The sequence below is a fragment of the Triturus cristatus genome, chromosome 12 (assembly GCF_964204655.1).
Source record: "Triturus cristatus chromosome 12, aTriCri1.1, whole genome shotgun sequence".
Taxonomy (NCBI): domain Eukaryota; kingdom Metazoa; phylum Chordata; class Amphibia; order Caudata; family Salamandridae; genus Triturus; species Triturus cristatus.
The window spans coordinates 660773092-660791535 of record NC_140595.1 but is presented as its reverse complement, the minus strand read 5'-3'; the positions used below and the strand labels follow the sequence as shown (position 1 = coordinate 660791535).

Sequence of the window (18444 nt, the reverse complement as noted above, 5' to 3'; positions counted from 1 at the left end):
TACAATAAAAGGTGACTCGAAAAAACTAGCAAAAGAAGAGCATCATCATATTAAAGGTTCTATTCACCATCTTGAGTTGCACCATAGCAGCTTATGGTGATTTTCTGCTCAGAGTGTGCCTCCAATCCCACATTCATTTTTAATTTCTTTGCAGTTTAAAAAACAATTACTGCTCGAAGTTCACTTTTCAAAACCATTCAACCTATTAAATGTATTTCTCTAACCTATGAATGTGGTCCATGTTCACTTTTCCTCATCTTCATCTCGATACTCCTTTCCCAGAAACCAGGTTCACTTCTTCATTCATCCCACCCATCCAAAGTCACCAAATCTTTGAAGCAAGTCTGCCTATTCTCCCTTTCTCTCTATGTACAAGATACCTTGTATCATTTGAATGGACAGCAGGAGAGAAGGATATTTATGGTGAGTGGGGGTGGGGTTTTGAGGAGTAACCTCATTTGCCTAAGAGCCGGGGTATCTGGGAAAAAAAGTATTTTATGGGGGAAGACTTTCACATCTCCTTGGTGAAATTTGTAGGGCCTTATAACATCCTTTCTGTGGATGCAGATTCAGTCGGAACAGAGGTCCTAGTCCTCGCTCTGTCTTTCAAAGGAACTGTAAATATGCATGGCTTATTTGGCTTTGCCCGGCAGGGCTTGCCCGCCAGGGTGAGAATGGCGTTTGTCAGGCGTTCGTCAGGCGATCGGAAGGGGTGAGGCAATAATTTATAATTCAATGATCTTCATGATATTTTCTTGATAATATGAAAGCAGGAAAGGGAAGCTTGGCAATAAGCAATCCTAAAGCAAGGTGTGACTCCAGGGAAGAATGACTTGAAAACAACATACAGAAAGACTCATGTAAAAAGGCCCTGATGAGGCTTGAACTCATGACCCCTGGTTTACAAGACCAGTGCTCTGCCACTGAGCTACAAGGCCAGTCTGCGCGCAGTATGTAAATTGCAACATGTATTCTTACTGAGGTATGAATATATCTATGATTTTGAGACTCTGTATGGAAACGTAGTTGCATATGAATGTCCATGTGCGCGCACACATTGAAGACCATGCTTAAGGCACTTTTTTTGGAAGTATGAAAAACTACATTTTCATATGAGAAAATAAGAGTTTTCGCATTCAAGACCATACCGATAGCTCTAGTTAGTATGTCTGCAATCAGTGACATATAGAGAACCCACTTATTAGAAGTGATCTGTCTCTGTGGGGCAGACATATGTTAACAGTCATTCATTTGAGACGGCCTAAACTTTAGGAGTAAGAGCTGCTTTCTTATCAATCTATTTATCCAAACTGGTTAATAAGCCAGGAGTGAGTGAAAGGCAATCCTCTGGAAACTCCATGAAAGATCTAATTTCTATTACGCACAAAATACTTCACTTTATTTGACATATTTGTTAAAATGGAACAGTCAGATGATCCCATCTAGCGGATCCTGGCTCTGTCTTGAAAGAGAGTGTAATTATACTACAAGAAATGCTGGCCATCAAAAGAGACTCTGATGGCTTTCCGACGAAGGTGGGATTCGAACCCACGCGTGCAGAGCACAATGGATTAGCAGTCCATCGCCTTAACCACTCGGCCACCTCGTCTGCCCTACAGCCCCATCTGAAACCTTGCTTCACAAAAGGTACTGAAGTGTCAATATACTGTACCTAAAAAAGAAAAAAACAGCTGAGGCAAGATCTCACATTCCACGTCTTCCCCAATCAGGGACCTACATTTCATTTTTGGGAAATTCTTACTATGTGCTAATTACAAATATTCATAAGATTCCCCTAGACTTTGTCAGAACTGTCAAGATATAATTCTATGGGGTTTTGAATTGACAGAGCATATGTTATAGGACAATTATAGAATCTATTCCGTTTGGACTGTATTTTTAATAGTCATGATAACATGCTAGCATGTGAGTCGATCTTGCACAGTGAATGATGGAGCAGTGTCTGTCATCTACTTGGTCAGCTGTAGATGGCTCACCTGGGGAGATGTGAAAAGAGAGAGCTCCAGTGGCGCAATCGGTTAGCGCGCGGTACTTATACAGCAGTACTTGCACTGAGCCATGCTGAGGTTGTGAGTTCGAGCCTCACCTGGAGCAGCCGTGTTGCTTTTCATAAACCATTTCACAAAAAGTAAAGTTTAAACTCAGAGTATGGACGGCCCTTGCTAGAGAGTCTTTACTTCTTATAGGATCTACGTGTCCTACTCCTCTGGGTGCCAAATATCACATATCCTCCGCGATGCTCAGTTTAAACATTCCATGATGTGCCATCTTGCATTTCATGCAAACACCACATCAGTGCATTTAAAAATACATTTGTAGAATAATAAATATGATGAAAACAGTGTTCTCACATGATAACCATAAACTGAAGAGCTGCAAAAAATGCTGTATCAGCTACTTACAATAAAAGGTGACTCGAAAAAACTAGCAAAAGAAGAGCATCATCATATTAAAGGTTCTATTCACCATCTTGAGTTGCACCATAGCAGCTTATGGTGATTTTCTGCTCAGAGTGTGCCTCCAATCCCACATTCATTTTTAATTTCTTTGCAGTTTAAAAAACAACAATTACTGCTCGAAGTTCACTTTTCAAAACCATTCAACCTATTAAATGTATTTCTCTAACCTATGAATGTGGTCCATGTTCACTTTTCCTCATCTTCATCTCGATACTCCTTTCCCAGAAACCAGGTTCACTTCTTAATTCATCCCACCCATCCAAAGTCACCAAATCTTTGAAGCAAGTCTGCCTATTCTCCCTTTCTCTCTATGTACAAGATACCTTGTATCATTTGAATGGACAGCAGGAGAGAAGGATATTTATGGTGAGTGGGGGTGGGGTTTTGAGGAGTAACCTCATTTGCCTAAGAGCCGGGGTATCTGGGAAAAAAAGTATTTTATGGGGGAAGACTTTCACATCTCCATGGTGAAATTTGTAGGGCCTTATAACATCCTTTCTGTGGATGCAGATTCAGTCGGAACAGAGGTCCTAGTCCTCGCTCTGCCTTTCAAAGGAACTGTAAATATGCATGGCTTATTTGGCTTTGCCCGGCAGGGCTTGCCCGCCAGGGTGAGAATGGCGTTTGTCAGGCGTTCGTCAGGCGATCGGAAGGGGTGAGGCAATAATTTATAATTCAATGATCTTCATGATATTTTCTTGATAATATGAAAGCAGGAAAGGGAAGCTTGGCAATAAGCAATCCTAAAGCAAGGTGTGACTCCAGGGAAGAATGACTTGAAAACAACATACAGAAAGACTCATGTAAAAAGGCCCTGATGAGGCTTGAACTCATGACCCCTGGTTTACAAGACCAGTGCTCTGCCACTGAGCTACAAGGCCAGTCTGCACGCAGTATGTAAATTGCAACATGTATTCTAACTGAGGTATGAATATATCTATGATTTTGAGACTCTGTATGGAAACGTAGTTGCATATGAATGTCCATGTGCGCGCACACATTGAAGACCATGCTTAAGGCACTTTTTTTGGAAGTATGAAAAACTACATTTTCATATGAGAAAATAAGAGTTTTCGCATTCAAGACCATACCGATAGCTCTAGTTAGTATGTCTGCAATCAGTGACATATAGAGAACCCACTTATTAGAAGTGATCTGTCTCTGTGGGGCAGACATATGTTAACAGTCATTCATTTGAGACGGCCTAAACTTTAGGAGTAAGAGCTGCTTTCTTATCAATCTATTTATCCAAACTGGTTAATAAGCCAGGAGTGAGTGAAAGGCAATCCTCTGGAAACTCCATGAAAGATCTAATTTCTATTACGCACAAAATACTTCACTTTATTTGACATATTTGTTAAAATGGAACAGTCAGATGATCCCATCTAGCGGATCCTGGCTCTGTCTTGAAAGAGAGTGTAATTATACTACAAGAAATGCTGGCCATCAAAAGAGACTCTGATGGCTTTCCGACGAAGGTGGGATTCGAACCCACGCGTGCAGAGCACAATGGATTAGCAGTCCATCGCCTTAACCACTCGGCCACCTCGTCTGCCCTACAGCCCCATCTGAAACCTTGCTTCACAAAAGGTACTGAAGTGTCAATATACTGTACCTAAAAAAGAAAAAAACAGCTGAGGCAAGATCTCACATTCCACGTCTTCCCCCATCAGGGACCTACATTTCATTTTTGGGAAATTCTTACTATGTGCTAATTACAAATATTCATAAGATTCCCCTAGACTTTGTCAGAACTGTCAAGATATAATTCTATGGGGTTTTGAATAGACAGAGCATATGTTATAGGACAATTATAGAATCTATTCAGTTTGGACTGTATTTTTAATAGTCATGATAACATGCTAGCATGGGAGTCGATCTTGCACAGTGAATGATGGAGCAGTGTCTGTCATCTACTTGGTCAGCTGTAGATGGCTCACCTGGGGAGATGTGAAAAGAGAGAGCTCCAGTGGCGCAATCGGTTAGCGCGCGGTACTTATACAGCAGTACTTGCACTGAGCCATGCCGAGGTTGTGAGTTCGAGCCTCACCTGGAGCAGCTGTGTTGTTTTTCATAAACCATTTCACAAAAAGTAAAGTTTAAACTCAGAGTATGGACGGCCCTTGCTAGAGAGTCTTTACTTCTTATAGGATCTACGTGTCCTACTCCTCTGGGTGCCAAATATCACATATCCTCCGCGATGCTCAGTTTAAACATTCCATGATGTGCCATCTTGCATTTCATGCAAACACCACATCAGTGCATTTAAAAATTACATTTGTAGAATAATAAATATGATGAAAACAGTGTTCTCACATGATAACCATAAACTGAAGAGCTGCAAAAAATGCTGTATCAGCTACTTACAATAAAAGGTGACTCGAAAAAACTAGCAAAAGAAGAGCATCATCATATTAAAGGTTCTATTCACCATCTTGAGTTGCACCATAGCAGCTTATGGTGCTTTTCTGCTCAGAGTGTGCCTCCAATCCCACATTCATTTTTAATTTCTTTGCAGTTTAAAAAACAACAATTACTGCTCGAAGTTCACTTTTCAAAACCATTCAACCTATTAAATGTATTTCTCTAACCTATGAATGTGGTCCATGTTCACTTTTCCTCATCTTCATCTCGATACTCCTTTCCCAGAAACCAGGTTCACTTCTTCATTCAACCCACCCATCCAAAGTCACCAAATCTTTGAAGCAAGTCTGCCTATTCTCCCTTTCTCTCTATGTACAAGATACCTTGTATCATTTGAATGGACAGCAGGAGAGAAGGATATTTATGGTGAGTGGGGGTGGGGTTTTGAGGAGTAACCTCATTTGCCTAAGAGCCGGGGTATCTGGGAAAAAAAGTATTTTATGGGGGAAGACTTTCACATCTCCTTGGTGAAATTTGTAGGGCCTTATAACATTCTTTCTGTGGATGCAGATTCAGTCGGAACAGAGGTCCTAGTCCTCGCTCTGCCTTTCAAAGGAACTGTAAATATGCATGGCTTATTTGGCTTTGCCCGGCAGGGCTTGCCCGCCAGGGTGAGAATGGCGTTTGTCAGGCGTTCGTCAGGCGATCGGAAGGGGTGAGGCAATAATTTATAATTCAATGATCTTCATGATATTTTCGTGATAATATGAAAGCAGGAAAGGGAAGCTTGGCAATAAGCAATCCTAAAGCAAGGTGTGACTCCAGGGAAGAATGACATTGAAAACAACATACAGAAAGACTCATGTAAAAAGGCCCTGATGAGGCTTGAACTCATGACCCCTGGTTTACAAGACCAGTGCTCTGCCACTGAGCTACAAGGCCAGTCTGCACGCAGGATGTAAATTGCAACATGTATTCTTACTGAGGTATGAATATATCTATGATTTTGAGACTCTGTATGGAAACGTAGTTGCATATGAATGTCCACGTGCGCGCACACATTGAAGACCATGCTTAAGGCACTTTTTTTGGAAGTATGAAAAACTACATTTTCATATGAGAAAATAAGAGTTTTCGCATTCAAGACCATACCGATAGCTCTAGTTAGTATGTCTGCAATCAGTGACATATAGAGAACCCACTTATTAGAAGTGATCTGTCTCTGTGGGGCAGACATATGTTAACAGTCATTCATTTGAGACGGCCTAAACTTTAGGAGTAAGAGCTGCTTTCTTATCAATCTATTTATCCAAGCTGGTTAATAAGCCAGGAGTGAGTGAAAGGCAATCCTCTGGAAACTCCATGAAAGATCTAATTTCTATTACGCACAAAATACTTCACTTTATTTGACATATTTGTTAAAATGGAACAGTCAGATGATCCCATCTAGCGGATCCTGGCTCTGTCTTGAAAGAGAGTGTAATTATACTACAAGAAATGCTGGCCATCAAAAGAAACTCTGATGGCTTTCCGACGAAGGTGGGATTCGAACCCACGCGTGCAGAGCACAATGGATTAGCAATCCATCGCCTTAACCACTCGGCCACCTCGTCTGCCCTACAGCCCCATCTGAAACCTTGCTTCACAAAAGGTACTGAAGTGTCAATATACTGTACCTAAAAAAGAAAAAAACAGCTGAGGCAAGATCTCACATTCCACGTCTTCCCCCAATCAGGGACCTACATTTCATTTTTGGGAAATTCTTACTATGTGCTAATTACAAATATTCATAAGATTCCCCTAGACTTTGTCAGAACTGTCAAGATATAATTCTATGGGGTTTTGAATTGACAGAGCATATGTTATAGGACAATTATAGAATCTATTCCGTTTGGACTGTATTTTTAATAGTCATGATAACATGCTAGCATGTGAGTCGATCTTGCACAGTGAATGATGGAGCAGTGTCTGTCATCTACTTGGTCAGCTGTAGATGGCTCACCTGGGGAGATGTGAAAAGAGAGAGCTACAGTGGCGCAATCGGTTAGCGCGCGGTACTTATACAGCAGTACTTGCACTGAGCCATGCCGAGGTTGTGAGTTCGAGCCTCACCTGGAGCAGCCGTGTTGCTTTTCATAAACCATTTCACAAAAAGTAAAGTTTAAACTCAGAGTATGGACGGCCCTTGCTAGAGAGTCTTTACTTCTTATAGGATCTACGTGTCCTACTCCTCTGGGTGCCAAATATCACATATCCTCCGCGATGCTCAGTTTAAACATTCCATGATGTGCCATCTTGCATTTCATGCAAACACCACATCAGTGCATTTAAAAATACATTTGTAGAATAATAAATATGATGAAAACAGTGTTCTCACATGATAACCATAAACTGAAGAGCTGCAAAAAATGCTGTATCAGCTACTTACAATAAAAGGTGACTCGAAAAAACTAGCAAAAGAAGAGCATCATCATATTAAAGGTTCTATTCACCATCTTGAGTTGCACCATAGCAGCTTATGGTGCTTTTCTGCTCAGAGTGTGCCTCCAATCCCACATTCATTTTTAATTTCTTTGCAGTTTAAAAAGCAACAATTACTGCTCGAAGTTCACTTTTCAAAACCATTCAACCTATTAAATGTATTTCTCTAACCTATGAATGTGGTCCATGTTCACTTTTCCTCATCTTCATCTCGATACTCCTTTCCCAGAAACCAGGTTCACTTCTTCATTCATCCCACCCATCCAAAGTCACCAAATCTTTGAAGCAAGTCTGCCTATTCTCCCTTTCTCTCTATGTACAAGATACCTTGTATCATTTGAATGGACAGCAGGAGAGAAGGATATTTATGGTGAGTGGGGGTGGGGTTTTGAGGAGTAACCTCATTTGCCTAAGAGCCGGGGTATCTGGGAAAAAAAGTATTTTATGGGGGAAGACTTTCACATCTCCTTGGTGAAATTTGTAGGGCCTTATAACATCCTTTCTGTGGATGCAGATTCAGTCGGAACAGAGGTCCTAGTCCTCGCTCTGCCTTTCAAAGGAACTGTAAATATGCATGGCTTATTTGGCTTTGCCCGGCAGGGCTTGCCCGCCAGGGTGAGAATGGCGTTTGTCAGGCGTTCGTCAGGCGATCGGAAGGGGTGAGGCAATAATTTATAATTCAATGATCTTCATGATATTTTCTTGATAATATGAAAGCAGGAAAGGGAAGCTTGGCAATAAGCAATCCTAAAGCAAGGTGTGACTCCAGGGAAGAATGACTTGAAAACAACATACAGAAAGACTCATGTAAAAAGGCCCTGATGAGGCTTGAACTCATGACCCCTGGTTTACAAGACCAGTGCTCTGCCACTGAGCTACAAGGCCAGTCTGCACGTAGGATGTAAATTGCAACATGTATTCTTACTGAGGTATGAATATATCTATGATTTTGAGACTCTGTATGGAAACGTAGTTGCATATGAATGTCCACGTGCGCGCACACATTGAAGACCATGCTTAAGGCACTTTTTTTGGAAGTATGAAAAACTACATTTTCATATGAGAAAATAAGAGTTTTCGCATTCAAGACCATACCGATAGCTCTAGTTAGTATGTCTGCAATCAGTGACATATAGAGAACCCACTTATTAGAAGTGATCTGTCTCTGTGGGGCAGACATATGTTAACAGTCATTCATTTGAGACGGCCTAAACTTTAGGAGTAAGAGCTGCTTTCTTATCAATCTATTTATCCAAACTGGTTAATAAGCCAGGAGTGAGTGAAAGGCAATCCTCTGGAAACTCCATGAAAGATCTAATTTCTATTACGCACAAAATACTTCACTTTATTTGACATATTTGTTAAAATGGAACAGTCAGATGATCCCATCTAGCGGATCCTGGCTCTGTCTTGAAAGAGAGTGTAATTATACTACAAGAAATGCTGGCCATCAAAAGAGACTCTGATGGCTTTCCGACGAAGGTGGGATTCGAACCCACGCGTGCAGAGCACAATGGATTAGCAGTCCATCGCCTTAACCACTCGGCCACCTCGTCTGCCCTACAGCCCCATCTGAAACCTTGCTTCACAAAAGGTACTGAAGTGTCAATATACTGTACCTAAAAAAGAAAAAAACAGCTGAGGCAAGATCTCACATTCCACGTCTTCCCCCATCAGGGACCTACATTTCATTTTTGGGAAATTCTTACTATGTGCTAATTACAAATATTCATAAGATTCCCCTAGACTTTGTCAGAACTGTCAAGATATAATTCTATGGGGTTTTGAATAGACAGAGCATATGTTATAGGACAATTATAGAATCTATTCCGTTTGGACTGTATTTTTAATAGTCATGATAACATGCTAGCATGTGAGTCGATCTTGCACAGTGAATGATGGAGCAGTGTCTGTCATCTACTTGGTCAGCTGTAGATGGCTCACCTGGGGAGTTGTGAAAAGAGAGAGCTCCAGTGGCGCAATCGGTTAGCGCGCGGTACTTATACAGCAGTACTTGCACTGAGCCATGCCGAGGTTGTGAGTTCGAGCCTCACCTGGAGCAGCCGTGTTGTTTTTCATAAACCATTTCACAAAAAGTAAAGTTTAAACTCAGAGTATGGACGGCCCTTGCTAGAGAGTCTTTACTTCTTATAGGATCTACGTGTCCTACTCCTCTGGGTGCCAAATATCACATATCCTCCGCGATGCTCAGTTTAAACATTCCATGATGTGCCATCTTGCATTTCATGCAAACACCACATCAGTGCATTTAAAAATACATTTGTAGAATAATAAATATGATGAAAACAGTGTTCTCACATGATAACCATAAACTGAAGAGCTGCAAAAAATGCTGTATCAGCTACTTACAATAAAAGGTGACTCGAAAAAACTAGCAAAAGAAGAGCATCATCATATTAAAGGTTCTATTCACCATCTTGAGTTGCACCATAGCAGCTTATGGTGCTTTTCTGCTCAGAGTGTGCCTCCAATCCCACATTCATTTTTAATTTCTTTGCAGTTTAAAAAACAACAATTACTGCTCGAAGTACACTTTTCAAAACCATTCAACCTATTAAATGTATTTCTCTAACCTATGAATGTGGTCCATGTTCACTTTTCCTCATCTTCATCTCGATACTCCTTTCCCAGAAACCAGGTTCACTTCTTCATTCAACCCACCCATCCAAGGTCACCAAATCTTTGAAGCAAGTCTGCCTATTCTCCCTTTCTCTCTATGTACAAGATACATAAATATGGATATATGGAAATATGGATTTTTCTGGTCAGTTATGTCCCCTATCTTGGACCCCAACGGTTCCATGTGCATGTCACAAGTACATGTATGTTCCCTCCAGTTCCAGTTATGAAGACGCAAATACATGTGCGTCCACCGTCAACATGTCCTCTGTCAGATCCGCCATGAATAGGCCGGATATTCCATTCCTAAATATGAAAGGCCACCGGCTTTGTATGGTTCACTTATGCCATTTTACAGTCCAGGCAAGTAGGCCCTGATTCTGTCATCAAAACTCCTCTTGCTTTCTGCCTCTGAAAGCTCCAGTCTGAGCCTGCATCTGTGACCATGAACTTTGTCTCATTCTCTGCGCGGCTCACGAAGCCTGACATCAGCCTATTCTCTGCCAAGAACTGTATTTCACCTTCGAATTATCTGCTTCCCCCTCAGCCGATGCATTCCTGCCTAGTAGTTTAAGTAAACATTCTTCCAGTTACCAAGCAAAAGGCCCGGTTTCTCTGTCCTCATGCAAGTAATTCATAGCCCTGTTACCATGGAATATTCCTACCCCCTCGCATTCAGTGTAGACACTTAGACGCTTGTACACGCACGCACAGTCAGTATAGAATAGATTCTGTCCGAGAGTCCTTCTCTTGTGGATAACATAGTTCTTTAAACATAGGATGTTAGATATGATTTGGGATTAGGTTGACTTGACCCCCCAGACTTTTCGTCTCCACATGTAGAGCTAAATGTCAAGTCCCCTTCACCCCCTAGTTACACGTCAATTACACGTCATGCTGCTGCGCGCGCATCTAGGCCAAGTATTATCTTATAGATCCACCTATGTATGACATCATAACCAATAATGTTCCTTTTTACTCATTATTACACCCATTTTCGGTTACGCAGACAAAACGTCAATTTCCTTATCAATTGTTACGCCTACTGTATTCACTTCATTGTAATGTATGTACTATAAAAGTTACTTCTTGTCAATAAAGTATGTACTTCACTTCCTGAACCCCCGTGGTGATGGAACTTGGAGCATCCGATTATAATCGATCACTGGAATAAAGCCCATTCCGAAACTCTAATATCACGGATTCTGCCTCTCATTTTACTGAGCTATTTTATAATGTTTCTGTATCAAATTCAGTCCCGGTAAAGGAATTTTTATTTACCACATGATGGCGCCCGAACAGGGACACTTTCTCATCTCACGCGCCGGCGGTGAGTAGCAGGCCCGGTCTCCTGCCACAGCTGGACGGACAATAACGCGTACCAGCAGGATTTCCTGTATCTCCCTCCGGTCAAGCGGGGGCGACTGAGACTGCGATCAACACCCAGACGAGGCGGTGAGAAGTGCGAAGTATCCCGACCAGAGCCTAGCTGAGAGAGCAAGATCCGAGGTATACAGAGACCCACCAGTTCGAAGTCAAGCCCAGTGTCCGACGAGTCGAGTCCAGTCCGGTTCAAGTTCAAGTTACCGAGGCCTTCTGTTTCCGAAGCTACCCGGTGAGTACCATTACCGGGGAGGCATTTCTGACGTGCACATAGGTTGTGCCGGTCAAGACGGGTTTGGGTACACAAATCCGGTCTGCACTGTTTTAGCAGTGTATCTGTACTGTTTAGCAGTATATCAAGTATTCCGAAGTATCTAGTTAATGTCAAGAATTAAGCTTGGTGATTAGTTATGCAGACGATCATCATTGTTGTTTCAGTTAAAGGTTTAATGTTTAATGTTTAATGTGTTAAATGTCCTGCATATTGTGGTATGAATGGTTGTTCATTATTGTGCTTTTGTATTAAGTGTGTTCAAGATTAAGTATCCGATCAGTTGTCAATATGCCGCTCTTTTCAAAATTAAGACAGATCACTACTAGAAAAGGGGTACTCGAAGAAGCCGTCCCTATTCCTCCTAGGGATACTCCAGGGCACTTCATGTATCACAAACATGGCTTAGACGCTATATTATTTCTTGATTTATGGGTAGACTACACCAAGGGATTACCAGAAAGTCAGAAGTGGCCCGCAGCGGGGACCTGGGATGCAGAGTGCATCATGAAAGTCGAGGAAGAGTTATGGAAAAGGAAAGTCAGACAGTCACAGAAAGACGCCGTTGAGTTATGGCGTAAAGAATCTCATAGACGTACAGAAAAAGCACGTAGACAGGAAGAGAAGAGTAAAGAGAGTTCAAACAAAGATCGAGAAAATCTATTAATTGAGGAAGGTATCCGAGTGAAATCAGAACAAGTAGACAGACAAAGAAATGCCCTTATGAATGGTATGTATCCCCTTCTAGCCAAAGGATTACCTAAGGCTACTCCAGAGATACCGAAAGACTTGCCACCCCCATTATTCCCAATCAAGGTACATCCTAAGGGGCATCCTAGAACCGCAGAAGATGTTTTTCTTTCCTCATATTTAGATGACGCAGCTCCCGAGTATGCTAATTCCGCCCCACATAGACCGCATACTAGGGAGGTCTCACGCCAAGATCCAGTACCCGTATCCCTACAGCAACAAATCGAGTCACAAGTTCAGGCAAGCACATCTGTTTCTGCATCTGTTCCTACAGGTACTTCTATAGCTGTGTCCACACCTATAGTTGCTGTGTCACGTTCGACGAATCCTTTCACACCCGACGCCCCAGATGGGGCCACGGGAGGTGCTACCAATATTTTTTCTACGCCACCTAGAATAAATAAACTTACTTTTCAAGAGTCAGCGCATTCACGTACACCCAAATTCGTAAGTGCCCGTGCGCTTAAAGAACTTCTTGTAGATTGTAGATATGACCCGGTGCCCGGTATAGATGACGAAATGATCCTGGCATCATTGCGTATCAGACGAGCCGCAGTGTATTTAGCGAAGTTACCAGGAATGACTGCGCATCTAGATAATATATACCATTTTGTCCAAACAGGGCGAGATCCAGAATGTATTTACAGAGCTATGGAATACCAGAAAGTAGAGATACAGGGGGAACTGTTACGTTTCCTCATAAACTGTGTGATCAGAAATCAAGACCGACCGGGGGTAGATCCGGATGCAATGCAAATTCTTACAAGGTGGAGCCAGAATATATCAGAAGGGAGACACGATAAACAAAATTGTATAATAGCCATGTGCCGAAAGATCCGTAAAGAAATAGAACGCCTACACGAAGAGAGATTAGAGGCAGACGAGTTCGAAAAAAGCGAGGAAGAAGGGTCAGGACTGCCCGCGGGACAGTCGGACACCATAGCCTATGTAGGTAGAGGAAGATCTTGTAATAGGAATCAGACTAGATGTCATACTGACTCAATACATCCGATACGTCTAGATAATGACAGGAATTTCCAAATACCTATAATTAATATAAGGTCTAACGAGCATTCGTTCCAAACCGCCGACAAGCTACTCCGAGAACGAAGGGGTTATCATTTTCTCGATTCTATGGATGAACAAGATTTAGCAAGGGCAGCTGTCCATTGGGTGGACAGTCCCGGAAAATATAGTGATGATACAGTAGTACGCACATTTTTGAATCTCACCCCAGATGAACAGAGGTTAGCTGGGATTTATATGATTCAACAACTCATTATACTATATCGGAGTCAGCATTCGGACCCTGGTCCCTTACCTGACATATTGACTGAATTGCTTATGAATAAATGGAGAGGTCCAGGTACTAAATTAATTAAAGAAATTCTAGAGTCAAGAAAGCAGTATATTCTCTTTGTATGCTCAGAGCATGTCTCATTGCCCGTCAAGGAAAGAACCACGTATCACATGGATAGACAGAATCCCTTACGAGAAGTGCACCCAATAAAAGGCGAGGACAACGAGTTTAGGCGCGTATTTGTATATACGCCCATATCAAAAATAGAATTGTTGCAAATGAAGAAAGTGGTACCCAGTCATGACAAAGATCCAGCGGGTTTTCACCGAGAAATTAAAGACATGTTACTCATGGGAGAGTATACCTACCCCGACATTATGACAATATTAAAGGTGTTGATGCCTGCTGGCATTTATGAGAAACTCAAGGAAAAAGAGTGGGAGGTAGGTGACCAAAAGATAGAATGGTCAGCATTAGAAGCAGAAGAAAAGGCCCGAGGTCCAGGTTCGGGGCTTGGGGATAAAACTAAAGCATTACCAGGTTTATTAGTACAGGTACTGCCACGTTTATTAACTACGAAAAAGGAAGATTGGGGTACAATCTCAGCCTGTAAACAGAAGCAAGATGAAGACACTAGTGATTACTATGCCCGATTCGAGAAATGTTTTGGTATAAATAGTGGCATAAAAGCAAGTAGCGAATCATACCCGCATCTGTTTGTAACAAAATTAGTAGAAAATGCCCTGCCCCCAGTAAAGAATAGAGTATTAAAATTCGAGAGTACCTGGCAAGGTAACACTCCAACACAAATGTTACAAATGTTACAGTACCATCACAATAGAATTAGAGAGGAACAAGAACATGAACACAGACGCATGAAAGACACGAAAATGAAAATGCTAGTTTCCCAGACAGTTCCAGCTGAAGGACATAAAAAGGGTATGACACATTCCGATTCAGCAGGACCTGTAAAAGGGACATGCAATTATTGTAAAAAGCCAGGTCATTACGTACACGATTGTCCAGTTTTAAAACATAATATCGCCATAGGTAAAACACAAGAAAGATCACGGCCACTAAGACAAGATCAGAATGAACAAGGAGCTATGCAACATGCCCAGGCCATGCCAGCCGCACAACAGCCAATACAGTTTGTGCCAGCTGCACCACCGTTGCCTGCTGCTGCCACACAAACCACAACACGACAAATGTATCAGACCGCACAGTATGAATATCCTGAGTATCAGCGTTACGCATGAACTAGCCTAGAGAGGGAAGTTGACTTACCCCTTATCGAGATTCCTGTAGATCAAGAAGGACCTTATGTACATAGTGAATTATTAGGTCAAGATAGAAAATTTTTACTCGATACAGGGGCAAGTCGAACAACTATAAAACGTAGTGAAGTTCCAGGGGCACCCCTCTCAGGCTCTCAGAATATTTCCCTTGGTTTTTCAGGAAAACCTATTGTTAATGAAGTATCACAGCCTCTTCCACTTACGATAGGACCTCTGACCCGAACTACAGATTTATTGCTTACTAAATCATGTCCAGAAAACTTGTTAGGAATTAAAACCCTGAAAGCTCTAGGAGCAATAATATGTTGTTCTCCGGAAGGTGTAAGGTTGTTTTTACGTGATTTTAAAGGTCACTATGTGTCTAGAGACATGGATCCCCGACTGCAGACTTTACCCACACATCTATGGGCACAAGGCCCTACTGATGTTGGTTGCATGAATATTACACCATATCGAGTCACACTAAAGGCAGGAGTGGTGCTACCACGAATGCGACAATACAAGTTACCACCAGATGCTGTAGCGGCTTTACTACAAATCATTGACGAGCTAATTGCCCAAGGAGTAGTTGTAGAGACAGACTCCAATGTATGTAATTCACCGATAATTCCGATTCTTAAACGAACAGATCCTACAGCCCCGCCAGTATATCGATTGGTTATTGATCTGCGCGAGTTAAACAAATGCATTGTGCCACAATTCCCTGTGGTCCCAGATATCTCGTCATTATTGACAGCTATTGATTCCGAAGCAACATTCTTTACTGTAATTGATCTCAAGAATGCCTTTTTCAGCGTCCCAATAGATCCGGAAAGTCAATATTTGTTCGGATTTAGTTTAAATGGGCGTAGCTTTAAATTCTCACGCGCACCTCAAGGATTTACAGAAAGCCCCAGCATCTATAACCAAGCACTGAAACGAGAACTTGACAGTATCCACATGCCAGTTAACACTGCTCTGCTTCAATATGTCGATGATCTGCTGATCACCGCGAGAAGCGAACCGGAATGTGAAACAGCATCACTGACAGTTTTACAATTTCTAGCCGAAAAGGGGCACAAGGTGTCCCCTTCTAAGCTGCAATTCTGTGTCCAGCGAGTTGTTTATCTTGGACACTCGCTGTCCAAGGAGGGAAGGCAGCTTACACCCGACCGCATTCAGTTAATAGCTAACATGTCAATACCCAAGACACAAAAGGAGGTACGAGCTTTCATAGGCCTCACTTCATATTGTAGGCAATGGATCCCTCAGTATGCATTTCTAGCAAAACCACTCATTCAGTTAACCACACAGGAGGCAGCCACACCGACTGTTCTCCCTTGGACTCAGGAACACACACAAGCTTTTGAAAGCCTAAAGAAAGCTTTATGTCAAGCACCTGTTTTAGCAACGCCATGTTACAGAAAACAGTTTACACTCTTTGTTACAGAACGCGAAGGTACTGCCTTGTCGGTACTCACACAGGAACAAGCAGGAGCACACAAACCATGTGCTTATTTTTCTAGTACATTAGATCCCGTAGCTCAGGCTTTGCCTGCATGCCTAAAATCAGTAGCAGCGACAGCTTTAGCAATCAGACAAAGCGATGCCATAGTGTTAGGACATCCATTGACAGTTCAAGTACCACACGCAGTAGAGGTTCTTGTGAATAGAACGCAAACACAACACTTGACTATAGCGCGACTTACAGGATACGAACTTACATTGTTTCAGCCACATATAGAAATCAGACGCTGTAACACATTGAATCCTGCCACACTTTTACCTGTAATCGGAACAGACCCACTAGCTCATGACTGTATTGAAGTTATTACAATAACAACAAAACCCAGACAAGACTTAACCGATGTCCCATTGTCAGATCCAGACCTGACATTGTATGTAGATGGTTCTTGTATGAGAACAAGTACAGGAGAGTTAGTGGCTGCTTACGCAGTCACCACAGATACTGAAGTCATTGAAACTAATCGTATAAATACTTTGTCAGCTCAAGCCGCAGAGCTTATCGCTCTGACACAAGCCTGTATTCAAGCCACGAATAAAAAAGTCAACATATACACTGATTCACGTTATGCATTCGGAGTCGTACATGACTTCGGCGTGCTGTGGCGAGAGAGAGGTTATTTAACTTCTCACGGTGCTCACATTCAGCACGGACCCCTCATTCATGCCTTATTAGATGCAATACATCTACCCACTGCAATATCAATTATGAAATGTAAGGCTCATACGAAGGTTACTGATATCATTTCCCAAGGCAATGATCTAGCCGACAGAACAGCTAAACTGACTGCTCAAACTCAAACCCCCGACATGACAAAGACAATAGTCCCGACACCGACACATTGTATGACAGTTAAAGATCCTACTCTTGACGTAATTGACATACAGACACATGCTACACCAGACGAAATAAAGAAATGGACTGAATTAGGAGGGATTCAAACGGACCAAGGATGGATGATGAAGGAAAAGTCTGTATGGTTCCTTCCTGATTCAATGGTCCAAGTTATAATTAACACTATACATAGTCCAGCACATCTAGGAGAAAAAGCTATGCTAGACAGCATTCAACACATTTGGTTCAATAAACATTTACGAGCAGCAGCCAAACAAAAGGTCCGTACCTGTATGATCTGTTGTCAGTTCAACCCAGGAAAAAGCGTTCCCGTAGAACAGGGTGGATTTCATACTCCTAATCATCCTTTTGAAGTACTCCAGATGGACTATATCCAGATGGAACGATGTCGAGGATTCAAATATGTTCTCGTAGTTGTCTGCGCTCTGTCCCGTTGGACGGAGGCATACCCGGTTTCAGATTACACTGCCCCGACTACTGCCAAACAGTTGGTTCGAGAATTCTTCCCACGATACGGTTTACCACGTGCTGTTCACTCAGATAACGGCCAGCCGTTCTCATCCGAATTAATGAAACACGTTTCACTTCTGTTAGGATATCAGTGGAAATTCCACTGTGTCCGACACCCCGAGGCAGCAGGTCTCGTAGAAAGACATAACCAGATACTGAAAATCAGAATGTCCAAAATATGCAGAGAGAAAGGTGTCGACTGGGTAGTAGCGTTACCAGTTGCACTCTTTTACATGAGAATGGTAGCACACTCTCGAACAGGGCTATCCCCGTATGAGGTGATCTTCGGCAGACCACCGAATATGTGGGGGACGCCTATACCACGCAAAATAACTGATATTGACTGTAATATGCTGACAGATTACCTGGCTTCCTTGATGTCTGCACTACAATCTTGTCGTTCACAGGTAGCTGCAGCCTTTCCCGACAACACTGAGGTGAAACCCCATGACGTTGTTCCGGGTGATCTTGTCTTTGTGAGGAATTTCGACCGAAAGACTCAGCTGGAGCCCAGGTGGAAAGCACCCAAGTTGGTCCTGCTGACCACAAGAACAGCCGTGAAGATCGAGGGCCGCAAGGGCTGGATTCATTCAAGTCATATCAAGAAA

The 18444-nt window shown here is 42.3% G+C and overlaps 11 non-coding genes across 11 annotated transcripts; 3 read left to right on the top strand and 8 right to left on the bottom strand.

The window, feature by feature from the left end:
• Positions 1–866: 866 nt before the first annotated feature.
• Positions 867–938, bottom strand: TRNAT-UGU (transfer RNA threonine (anticodon UGU)). The gene has a single exon. It is a non-coding gene; the product is annotated as a tRNA-Thr (tRNA).
• Positions 939–1527: 589 nt separating this feature from the next.
• TRNAS-GCU (transfer RNA serine (anticodon GCU)) lies at positions 1528–1609 on the bottom strand. The gene has a single exon. It is a non-coding gene; the product is annotated as a tRNA-Ser (tRNA).
• A 411-nt stretch (positions 1610–2020) lies between these two features.
• TRNAI-UAU (transfer RNA isoleucine (anticodon UAU)) lies at positions 2021–2115 on the top strand. The gene is made up of 2 exons: positions 2021–2058; positions 2080–2115. It is a non-coding gene; the product is annotated as a tRNA-Ile (tRNA).
• A 1174-nt stretch (positions 2116–3289) lies between these two features.
• On the bottom strand, positions 3290–3361 carry TRNAT-UGU (transfer RNA threonine (anticodon UGU)). Its single transcript has one exon. It is a non-coding gene; the product is annotated as a tRNA-Thr (tRNA).
• Positions 3362–3950: 589 nt separating this feature from the next.
• TRNAS-GCU (transfer RNA serine (anticodon GCU)) lies at positions 3951–4032 on the bottom strand. Its single transcript has one exon. It is a non-coding gene; the product is annotated as a tRNA-Ser (tRNA).
• Positions 4033–4443: 411 nt separating this feature from the next.
• TRNAI-UAU (transfer RNA isoleucine (anticodon UAU)) lies at positions 4444–4538 on the top strand. The gene is made up of 2 exons: positions 4444–4481; positions 4503–4538. It is a non-coding gene; the product is annotated as a tRNA-Ile (tRNA).
• Positions 4539–5714: 1176 nt separating this feature from the next.
• TRNAT-UGU (transfer RNA threonine (anticodon UGU)) lies at positions 5715–5786 on the bottom strand. The gene has a single exon. It is a non-coding gene; the product is annotated as a tRNA-Thr (tRNA).
• A 589-nt stretch (positions 5787–6375) lies between these two features.
• On the bottom strand, positions 6376–6457 carry TRNAS-GCU (transfer RNA serine (anticodon GCU)). Its single transcript has one exon. It is a non-coding gene; the product is annotated as a tRNA-Ser (tRNA).
• A 1681-nt stretch (positions 6458–8138) lies between these two features.
• Positions 8139–8210, bottom strand: TRNAT-UGU (transfer RNA threonine (anticodon UGU)). Its single transcript has one exon. It is a non-coding gene; the product is annotated as a tRNA-Thr (tRNA).
• Positions 8211–8799: 589 nt separating this feature from the next.
• On the bottom strand, positions 8800–8881 carry TRNAS-GCU (transfer RNA serine (anticodon GCU)). The gene has a single exon. It is a non-coding gene; the product is annotated as a tRNA-Ser (tRNA).
• Positions 8882–9292: 411 nt separating this feature from the next.
• TRNAI-UAU (transfer RNA isoleucine (anticodon UAU)) lies at positions 9293–9387 on the top strand. Its single transcript has 2 exons — positions 9293–9330; positions 9352–9387. It is a non-coding gene; the product is annotated as a tRNA-Ile (tRNA).
• Positions 9388–18444: the final 9057 nt, after the last annotated feature.